The 11,396-nt window shown below is 32.6% G+C and overlaps 1 long non-coding RNA gene across 4 annotated transcripts; it reads left to right on the top strand.

The window, feature by feature from the left end:
* Positions 1-1,515: 1,515 nt before the first annotated feature.
* Positions 1,516-7,108, top strand: LOC113759497. Of its 4 annotated transcripts, none has more exons than XR_003467014.1 (5): positions 1,516-1,743; positions 2,033-2,088; positions 2,259-2,346; positions 4,995-5,050; positions 6,872-7,108. It is a non-coding gene; the product is annotated as an uncharacterized LOC113759497 (long non-coding RNA). The 4 variants fall into 4 exon arrangements; XR_003467013.1 differs by having other exon boundaries at positions 6,817-7,108; XR_003467015.1 differs by lacking the exon at positions 2,259-2,346.
* The last annotated feature ends 4,288 nt before the right edge of the window (positions 7,109-11,396 follow it).

Raw genomic sequence — 11,396 nt, 5'->3', positions numbered from 1 at the left:
GTGAAACTTGCCAAAATCGAGAACAACATTTTAACTGGATGGAACTAAATTTTAAATGTGAAACTTGCAGTTGTGCCGCCCATCTTGCAACATTTTAACTGTGAAACTTGCAGATCTCAACCATGTACTTTAATTTCTCTTTTTTTCCTTTTTGGATCGATCATAACAGTTTAAATTTTGCCAACAAAATAAATTTTCGAGAAGTCAGATTCAGATAATGTTACATAACAATAACATAACACATACTTTTAATTGTGAACAATCTTATTATTTCATGTCATTGTTACGAAATTATATAACTTGTGTCTTGTATACTATGCGAATTATAATTTGTCACTAAAGCTTTATACCATTTAGAAACTGGTTGCGCAATCATTTTTGCCCCAGATTTTCTTCTTCTTTATTTTAAGCTAATTTTCTTGTCTCCCTTTTTTTTTTTTTTGTTTGGATCATTTAGAAATTTTCTTTTAAGTATGAGCCATTTCATAATTTAAGTTGTATTTAATATGCTACTTACAGATGGGATACAAGATAGACGCCCTCTAGCCAATTCTAGATCTTTGGCCATGTACCAGTACCCTAGTTTTGAAAAATTCAAAATCGCCCAGATACATAGACTCAATATGACATTGTACGGTCTGGGCACTAAAGGTAACATTTTCAGACAGAAGAGAGAAGATTTGGGGTAAAGGATTTAGGGAAACTATAACAATAATCTGAACAGGTAGTGGCTAAATATGCTTTCCTAGCAGTTTTTTTTTTTTTTTTTAAATCTTCGATGACCTTGAGTTCTTTTTTGTTTCTATTTTTTTATGTTGACTCTTTTATAGCTTGATATCCTTTATAGGGCAATAAAGAATGTATTGTTAGTTATATTTGGTTTCTGAGGGGTCATGAGCTATTGGAAGGAAATGATTTTCTTTAGCATTTTTTTGTGATGCAGCCATTGGGATGGATCCCTGAATCTTTGGTACATAAAATTTTTGGTACTTTACAAGATGTAGATAGTTCCTTTTTCTGTAATTGTTTTCCAGATAAATTTAAAGATAGTACTGTTGATGGCCTTAGCCCTTTTTCCCTTAATCTAACACGTTGGCCACGCCAGTTTCTAGAATCTTCCTGGGATCAGTTATAAGGTTGATAAATTCTGGAAAAAAAAAAAACAAAATCATGGTTGCAGGATGGCTTTGATACTAGAGGTACAGGGTATATAAATAAGGGATGAAGCATGCTGGGAGAGGTGTATTCGTTTGGCAGATGGCAGAGATAGACATTAAACGAGGATGTCCTATAGTCAAGTGATGTATGATACTTCCTATCCTAATTAACATAGGTATAAAAGAGCGAATGCCATGGCTCAAAAGAGATGGTTGTTTTGCTGACGTGGCCAATTGTTATTGGCTGGAGAGTGTTCGTCCAAGTCGCTCGTGCTCCTCACGTGAGTTTACTTTGGATTCCATTGTGCCTCCAAAGAGGAAAAAGCAGTACTCGGTCTCCAAAGTAAAGCTTTGCATCCAAGGAGTATGTCAGATGTTTACCTGCTTACCATCTCACTTTCTCTGCCTCGGACAGAAAGTTGAAGGTTGAAGTTGTGGGTAGTTGTCAGAGTACTTCATCAAGACAGCAACTAACGCCCCTTGTAAATACTCCCAAAAATTGTTCACAAATCCAGCTGGTGGAGCGGAAATGGCCTTGACCATTTTTTTTAGTGAACTGAGAAATGCTGTGCGAGGAAGAAATTAGGTAAGCTTATACCTTTAGCTTCTCCCAGGATGCTAATCTCTTCCTCCAAGAACTTCTGTTTTTGTTCAACTTTGATAGACGAACACTCTTCCTTTCTCGTTCTCCCTCTCTGTCAAACGATGACCAGATCTATCATTCATCTACATGTTTTCTTTCTTCTTTTCTTCTTTGTTAATCAACAAAAATTAAAAACAAATAAGGCACATTGATGTTTTTTTGTTTAGTTTTTGTTTCTTTCTTTGTTTTCTTGAATTTGCAGTTACTCACAATCGCATTTTGCTTCTCATAGATTGCGGACAATGGATTGAAAGTCCACGAGAAGGAGAAAAAGAATCAACTTTCCAGGTTGTGCGATTTTCTTTAATTTATTTTTCAGTCTTTTTCCAATTTTACTCTAGCCTTCAAATTTTTGTTTCCGTTTTTTTTTGTAGGAAAAGTTTCTAATTTCTGATCTCTTGCTTAGTACTTTAGTTTTGTTGCTGTTAGCGATCTCATTTCTGCTGTCTATTGGACAGATAGGGAACTCATTTTTCTTTTAATAAATTGAGGGAAAACTGGAAGAAGAGTCGACGGGAGGAAGAAAAAAAGATTTAACTTTTCAAGGTTCGAATTTTTCTGTAGTTTATTTTCCAACCATTTTTCTAATTTTACGCTAAACTGGACCTTCAAGTTTCTGCTTCCTTCTTCTTTTTTTTTTTTTTGGCTTTTCCATTGAAGATTATATGTTTTAATTTCTTGTTTAGTTATTTAGTTTTGCTGCTGCTAATAGTCTTATTTTCCATTTATGTCATATTTTGATTTCTGTTTAGTAGATTGAGGAAAAACGCAAGAAAAATCCACAAGAGATAGATTTAACTTTTTAGGTTGTGATCTTTTTTTTTCCCCAATTATCTTTGCAGCTCACCTGAAATTCAGCTTTCAAGTTATATTCTATTCATTGGTGTTCACAAAGTAGCTGTAGGTATTATTTCTTAGTTTTGCCTTTTATCTTTACTATTGCCTTCTTAACACGGATAGTTATGCATCCATGTTATACATGGTACTGGGAGATCCTGTTTGAATTGTGCTTGGAATAGATGTCTTTGTCATTACTTTTCCATTGCAGTAGTTGTGACTTTTATTTAGAGTATGCATAGAGTGGTGTAGTTGCATTTACAAGAGTGGTTAACAGTTATTGCTAAAATGCCTTATGGGTGTCTGAGTTTTGCAGCGGAACCAAAAGTTTTTATGCTGTAATTTGCTTCAGTACAATATTGAGTTTTTGGTTGAGCTTACCATGTCTGGTGTATCAAATTCCAAAAAATCCTTGCTCTCAAATTACATTTGTGCAGTGCAAGAAATTCTGTTACTTGCCAAAAGTGTGTATATTTGGCCATACTCTTAACTGTGATTATTTTTTTTTGGCCATCTCACCTTTTGTTCAATTTGTTGTATGGGTTCCAAATTTTTACTTTTTCCTCCATTTATTTGTCTCGAACATTCTGTGCAGAAGGCATTCAATGGAAAATCATATTGTTTCTTAATGTTTATGTGCCATCATCCTGTACAAGAAGGAAAGATTTTTATGTATGCAGGGATTATACTTGGTTCAGAACCCATGATTGCAATGTTTTTTTCTTTTTTCTTTTTGGGTTTTTTTGAGTATCCAAAACTGATCTGGTGTCTTTAATAGGTATTTTGTGTTAAGCTGATTGCTAATAGTGATAGGAGGGAAGCTGCTTATATTATTATCAATAGCTTTAAGGCTACTTAAGTTTGTTCTATGTTTAGCCTTTTTCTACTTAATTAGGTATGTTTAGTCTTTTGATGTACTGTTGTTTACTTAATGTTTCTTTTACCATGAGATCCTTGTAATTTTGTAGTCTCTGAATTTTTTAGTAAGAAATTTTCATTTATTGTAGATTATTTAATATTTGATTTGAAATTCATTTGTTAGCTTGCTTATATGCAGTTTCAATGTATTGATGTATTTACCTTTTGGTACATAGTTTGCTTTCTTATTGTAATTATTGGCCCTACGGAAAAGAATGATTTATTTACAGTGGCTCATGTGCAATTTCTTTACTATCAATGCAAAAAAAAATCACCACTTAATAACTACCACTGCGACATTCATTGAAGATAATGCACACATGGTGGTAAACAGACTGATTTTGTATTCTTCGGGGTTTTTCCCCCTGAATAAGAGAAATTTTTCCCTTCCCTAGATTCTTAAATGTATATGCTGATAGGATTTAGATTATCTCCTAATTGCGTTCTTTTGTTTATTTGATAGATTGTATTCCTCAACAATTGAAGGTTACGAAGCTAGAATAGAAACTCCCAGGGGGTTGATACATGTACATTTGCTTGTGAAAGTTAAAAATAACATATTGAATAGTTGTGCCTTATAATTTTCTTTGCCTTTCTACTCTTGAATGATGAGTTGTACTGGAGCAATTTCTTTTCTGGCCTGTTCTTCCTTTTTTTTCCCGGCTCTCTTAGCTCTTCAAAGAGCCTATTACTTTGGTTATTATCATAGTATGGTTAGGTTACACAATTTGTTTCACCAATTTAATGGGTAGATTTTACAAACTTACTTTTCTTCTTTGCATTTTAATCTTGATAACACCTCATTAATGTTTCAAAAACTAGAAAATCAATTTTTTAGCAAATGTTTTTACATTTTGAGCATTATCATTTAATTACATGGCTTTGTTCTAGAAGTGTTTGTGTGAGCAAGTTGGGTAAAGCAGAGCTGACGATTGAACGATGTGGTTCATTACCTATAATAGCAGTCTATTCTGCCCATAGTAATTGTAAGACAAAACAGCCAAGTTTGATCTAATAATTGTTTGTTTATACTTTTATGGGTTTTTTTAATATTATTGACAATATCTTACTTGAGCTTTTATTTCGTATGTGAATTTACCAAATCAGATCTTTAAAACCCTTTTTTCTATGGTTAGTCATTATTGGTGAAGTCATTTTTTCAGTGTATGTAATATATGGTTCTTGGTATCTCAACGTTATAGTATACAAATGTGAAAACATTTTGAAAAAATGGAAGGAATATCTACTGAAAGGAGAAAAAATTTTAACTTTTCAGGTTGTGAATTTTTTTTGATTTATTTCCATGTCATTTTTCCAATTTTACACTAGATTGGACCTTCAAGTTTCTGCTTCCTTTTCATTTCTGAAGTTTTTAATTTCTTGCTTGCTTCTTTAGTTTTGCTGCTCCTCATAATCTTAGATTGCTGCCTATTTGATAGATTGAGGAAAATCACAAGGAAATACTAAAGGGAGGAGAAAAAGATTAGCTTTTCAGGTTATCATCTTTTCTTTTTATTTTGTGGTCATCTTTCTAGATTACCTTAACTTTGAATTTCAAATTTCTGATTTTTGTGCTATTTAGTGGTTTTCACGAAGTGTCTGGTGGGTGTTGAAATTGTTAATTTTACTAATTCCTTTTTTTTAAACTATTGCCTTCTCAACATGAATTGTTATGCATCTGAATCATATATGAAGCTGGGAGGTTCAGTTTGAAGTACTCTTGAGGTGGATATCTTTTCTCATAATTGATGTGCATTATACTCGTGTTCTATCATTTGCCATGCTGAATTTATCAATCATTCTAATATAGTCTTTGATAGCCATATATTGAGGGTTTTTTTAAATAATGTAGCTTATTCTTCTAGAAGCTGTGGATGTTGAAGAAAAGGCAAACAATTATCTAAAGGAAGAAATAGTTGAAAGAGATCAATCAATCTTGCTTCATTTTTTTCTAGACATATATATGTTTTCTCACCTTGTGGTTTGTGCTGATTCTCTAGGCTTTTAGATCAAATATTTTGCTAAATGAATGATGCAAAAGAGGACTAACAGTTTGATTGGATGCTTAAAATGCATTTTCGATTGAGCATAGAGTAGTTATTACTATTATAATTATTACTGCAATTCAAAGGGTAATTTGTTTGTCATGTTTTCCCTTAAAAATGCTGCTGCAATTCAAAGGCTAATTATTACTGCATAATATTATGTGTCTGATCGGATTCCTTAAAAATGTATTGATAGCAAGGATTTCACAAATTTCATTCCTTGACTTTCTCCAAAATTGTATCAACCTGATAATTGTCTGTGCTTCGTAAATTTCTCATGTGAGTTTTTTCCTGTTTCTCTTGAAGCTCATTATGGCATTTGCTTATGCAGTTGTGTTTTGACTTGTAGCTTTACTATTCGATATTGGCCGCATGGTTTATAATGAAAATTCAGACTACTTGGCAGTTTTATGGCCTACTTTGTATTAATTTGTTTGGAATGGAAAAGTATGATATTATTTGTTTTCTTTTTACTAATAAAGAAAATAATAAGATACCGACTTGTTTGAATTTGAGAAATTCTAGCTGGTTCTGAGGCTGTAAATATTGGCCAGTGTGCAGTATAAAAGAAAATTACTTCATATCTTATCTTTGTTTTTGAGTTGCTTACAAGGTTATAGCTTGCTCTAGACAGTTCTTTTTTTTTTTTCCAATGTTGTCTCCCCTTCTACTTCATTCTTTCTTCTGTTGCTATATTCTTTTCTCCCTTCCTCCTCTGAATGCCGTTCATATTTTCTCTCCTTTCTCTCCCTTTCATGAAAAGTTTCTTCTATATTTTATTTTAGTGGATTGTTCTAATTTTTTGTTGTCCTTGGTCTAAGAGCATCAAAGTTAAGTTGAAAATTTTTAGAAACTTCCTTTTGTCCTGCTTTATTGAGAAATCTTCTTGATTCTTTTGCTCTCCTATACGAAATGTTGCCAAGTTAGATTTTGGAGCAGATGTTTGCACTTAAATTTAGTTAGTTTTTAGTTGTACATAACGTTGAAACTGAGAGTAAATTTTGTTTGGAAACCATTGACGAGTTTTTTGCATATGGCAAACCTCTTATTTTCATTTAGCAATTTAGCTTGCATCTTTTGAAACAGCATGGGACTGCTCCAAATGATAGTTGTGAGATTGACTTGCATGATGTGAAGGATTTTACCAGTCATCTATGCCCCTTACTATTGCACGGTATATGTAGATCCATTTGATTGGTCTTTTTCTTGCATGCAGTTTTAGACAAAAATTTAGGTATCAGAACTCAGCAGATCATAATCTTCTTATTCAGATATGAGAGTTAAAGCAAAGGAGCTGGGGCTGTTAGCTGAGTCATATTTGGAGGGAATGCAATCAATATACAAATTGATTGGCCAAGTGCAGCATTTATGGTCCATTGGGTTCACAAGTTCTTGATGACATCCCTGCAGAGATGCGAGATTTGTTGGAAGCGTATGTGTTAGCCGTTGCTTATTCTCATTTTGTTTCTATTTAAGAGATTATGACCTCTTCCAATGTACCCAAAAAAGAAAAAGAAAAAGAAAAAAATGAGGTTTCTTTATGATGTATATCCTTGATATTTTTTGGAGGATTTTATTGTTCTTTTGATTGGCTTTATCCCATAATGCTGTAAAACCTCTCTAGCATTAAAGTTGTGCAGAAATTGTGAGGTCGCTTTCCTCAAAAACTCAAAAGACAAGATATGTTGAGAAAGAGTTTTTAATTATGTTAATTAATGCAAGTATGTTACTGTTGATGCTTTTTAAGAATGAGATTTCATTCGTAAATTTTGAGGAGAGCACAATATAATTTGTATATTGGATCAATGGCCAGTTGTGTATGTTCTAATCATGTTTTTCTTGCCTTTTGTAAAGGTATTGTATAATAATTTTCGTCTCTGGAATTTCATATTTTTACAATTTTGAACTAATTATATATAATTTCTAAGAATACAACTCTGAATATTTTTTTTTCATTTACACCTGCTACATAATAATTTGCAAAATAAGTGGGTATAACTGGGCTTTTATCCACCGCGCATTCGCGCGGTGAACCTCTCCTAGTATACTATAAAAGAGCGAATGGTCTTAGGAACAATGATTTTGGTCCCTCATTGGCACCTTGAGTGTGTGGGCTTTTTGGTCATTTTGCAGTGATTTCCAAAGAGTGAAGCGGTGCCATTGGAGACATTTGTGGCTAGAATTTGTTTGTGGAGTGTATACTGACCATTATATCCTTACCTACCAATTTTGCCCCCGAATGACTAATTGGTTATCAAAGCCAAGGTTGGCTTTTTTGTCTGATCGCCCAGCTTCTTGAATTGTCTTCACAGAGCAAACGGTGTGCTGCGCTTTTTCCCATGCAGTGGCTTCCTCCTATTGCGTGGTTTTGTCTGCTACATTTCATCAACTTTTCCTTTTCATTAGGACCATCAAGAACATTCATATATTAGGTACCAATTTTACCTATCAAATACTACAGATTAGTGCAGATGATATACTACCGATCGCACAATAGGTAAGATTGTCACAGTAAAAAATTTTCCCAGTCAATTTTATAACTTCAATCAATTGTCGAAATAAAATCTGTCACAGAATCAACAACCAGATGTGCTTAATGTCAGCAAAAGACTTGGAAAAGAAATCTACCGCCTCCAAGTGAGGAAATTTACTCATCCTCTCCGAAATAATATAGTAACAATGTACAGCATAACAGCATGCTTACCAACTGAAGGAGCACTACTGCCAGTTCCAGCAAATCAACACCCCAGCCAAGTGACCGAAGACAAACTAAATCAACTTTCCACCATCACGGTCACATTGTAGAGATCAACTTTTGCGGTTTTGCCTAGCTAATGTGTATAGTATGCACTTTATGATGCTTTTGTCAAACTTAAAGCCTCATCTCCATCCACTGTATTTCTAACAGCTAGAAGAATCCTTTTGTCGAGGCTAATTAGCTCTTGCTAACTTTTGATGGCCTACTGAGAATACTTACTAAAGGCCATATATAAATATATCTCATGTATGAATGTAAAAATAGAAATAATTATAAGAACATGCCTGAAAATTCCTGAAAACTCAATCCGTGAAAATATGGGCACCCTCGCGCCTCGCGGGAGGCCCAGGCCAACTAGTAGCCATAAAAGTGGATTTTTATTGTTATAAGTATACGTGTCAAACAAACTTATTTAACTAAATTTACCCTTATTTAACTAAATTTACCCATATTCGACCATGAATAGAAAGATATCAGTATTTTAAGTTTTTCTATATAGGTACAAATGAGTTACCCAATAATACCCATTTAATAAATGGGTATTAATGGATAACACATCAAATCCAATTAACCCATTTAAAATTGTCTGTCTCCCCCAAACCTCCTCTCTTCCCCCACCCATTTTTTTTTCAAATTCTTTATTTTGTTATGATGTTAATTACTTTTGTTTCATTATTATTATTATTTATGGGTTTTATATTATCATTTTATTTTCTCTTAGTTTGTTAACTTACTCATTTTTTTAGCATTCCCAATTTATGACAAGTTTTAGCCTCTTTTTCTACCTTTTCAAAATAAAATTTTAAATTTACACAAAAAAATATTAGGAATTCAAAATTTTTGAATCAAGTTTTTATGTTAACTTTTATAGTACTTATGTCAAATTTTTATATTCTTATTGTTCAATTATTAAATAGTATATAATTTTGCGACATAGAGTACGGATAAAAAAAAAATTGGTAACTAGGTTTATTGAATATTATAAATAAATATTTAAAACTAATGATGGGTGCAAATGGTGGTACAAATTGATAACATAGTTTACAAAAATGAATTTAAATGAGTTTATGAAAAGTTAAAATAAATGGGTTATAAATGGATAATTGAGTTACCCAATTCATTTTTTGACTTACCCATTTATATCCATCTAATTAAATTGGTATAAATGAGTTGACTCACTTATACCCATTACCCATTTTAACCAACCCATTCCCGCTCAAGTCATCCATTTTCACACCTCTAGTTATAAGAAATTAGGAAAGATTGTTGCTTGGAAGTATTTTGATCAGTTGTATTTTTTTCCCCTTCTAGTTAACTGTCTAATGTTCCTTTGCTTTATTTACTTCAAATAATGCTAATCGATACATTGTAAATTGGGGAAGGGATGTTTTCCTTTAATTATTCATTGCATTTTCTCTTTGAGAAAAGGAAAGTGAGAGTTGAATATGAGGTGGAAATACAGTGGAGATTAAACTTGTATTTTCTCCTGGGGAAAAGGATAGCTTTTAGGGGCTGTTGGATATTGAGAAGGACGAGTTAAATATGATGTGAATAGTCACTTAATTTTTGATCATTTTAGAGGTTTCTGCAATTTCTTTGTGCAAGATTGTAGCATGCTATATAAACAAGACGCTGGACAATAAACCCAGCCAACTGCTACAAGTTGATAGTACTAGCTGAAATGCCTAGGCTCATCTTCCTGTTGTTTTAGGAAATAGAGGGAGAAGAAAATAGTCATTGTGGTAATTCTGAATTGATGCTTGAAGTGTGTTTTGTGCATGCTTCTCATGGTAGATGTTGGATAGTGTAGGATTATTACTCGATGCAGCTGAAATTCATTTGAGATACTATACAGCATAGCTCTTACAGGCTCAAACATGTATCATATACAAACAAAGGAATGCTATTATTTAGTCTTTCTTGCGCCTCGTATTGTCTACAGTTTTGGCGTATTGTTTAGTAGTTATCTGCTTAAATTCACCCTTTTGATGATTTAAAATGCTTGTCACTGTCTGAGGATTTGTTTTAACTTTGTCTTAGCTCTTTATTTTGATGTTATATCTGACCCACAAAAGGTCTAAATCTCTTCTAGTGACCAATTTGCCTAAGAAAAGTTGGTTTGAAAGTCAAGAACTTATTTAAGAGTTTGAAAAGAGAGATCCCATACAAAGCGGGGAACTTTGTGGGAGAGTGGTTCCAAAATGGAATTTGAAACTGTTTAACCCAGCTATTGACGGCTACTGCTCTGCAACTCTCACATGAAAAATACATTAAACTATTAAAGTGGTCTTGCTCGCCAAGTTCACTGGTGACTATGGTATATGTAAGTTGTTATATAGTTATGGTGATACATGATTATGTAACAAAAGTAATGGTGAGTGATATAAGGTTCCGTTTGATAAAACTGAATCTGAAGTCTGAAGTCTGAAATCTAAAATCTGAATACTGAAACAATTAATTTGTTGAATTTTAAGCACTGAAAAAAATATATGAATGTCTGAATTTTAATGCTAAACCTATTTATACTGTTTGATAAATATTTATAACTGAATGCTTAATAAGTTTAATTTGACAATTTTGCCCTTATATCCTTTCATTCAAAAAAGAAATAGAATCTATGATTTAATTAGTTTAAAATTGTTAGGTATGAAAATGACAATATTTATTTTTAAATCAAATTAATATAAAAGATAAAATATATTATATGAGGAGTATGGAGAAGATGTGAAAGTCATTAAAAAGGGAGAAAAAAGAAACTAAAAATCGTTAGATAGAGAATATTATGTTATTTAATCAGATAAGAATTTTGAACATAATTAACAAACAATGGTAGATTTGGTAAATAAGATAAGGTAGTTGAAGTAATTCTATTGATTCTTATCAGAATTAAGCATTCAGTTAGGATTCTTGTGCTGAAAAAAATACACACAGGTTCAGCACTGCTTAACAAGTTCAGCAAATAGATTTTCATTTATCAAACACTCAAAACATCTGAATGTCTGAAAAAATTCAGATTCAGCACTTTTTTATGTTATCAA

Source organism: Coffea eugenioides, chromosome 1 (assembly GCF_003713205.1).
Source record: "Coffea eugenioides isolate CCC68of chromosome 1, Ceug_1.0, whole genome shotgun sequence".
NCBI lineage: Eukaryota > Viridiplantae > Streptophyta > Magnoliopsida > Gentianales > Rubiaceae > Coffea > Coffea eugenioides.
Note: the sequence above shows the minus strand (reverse complement) of the source record. Positions and strands in the feature narration are given on the sequence as shown.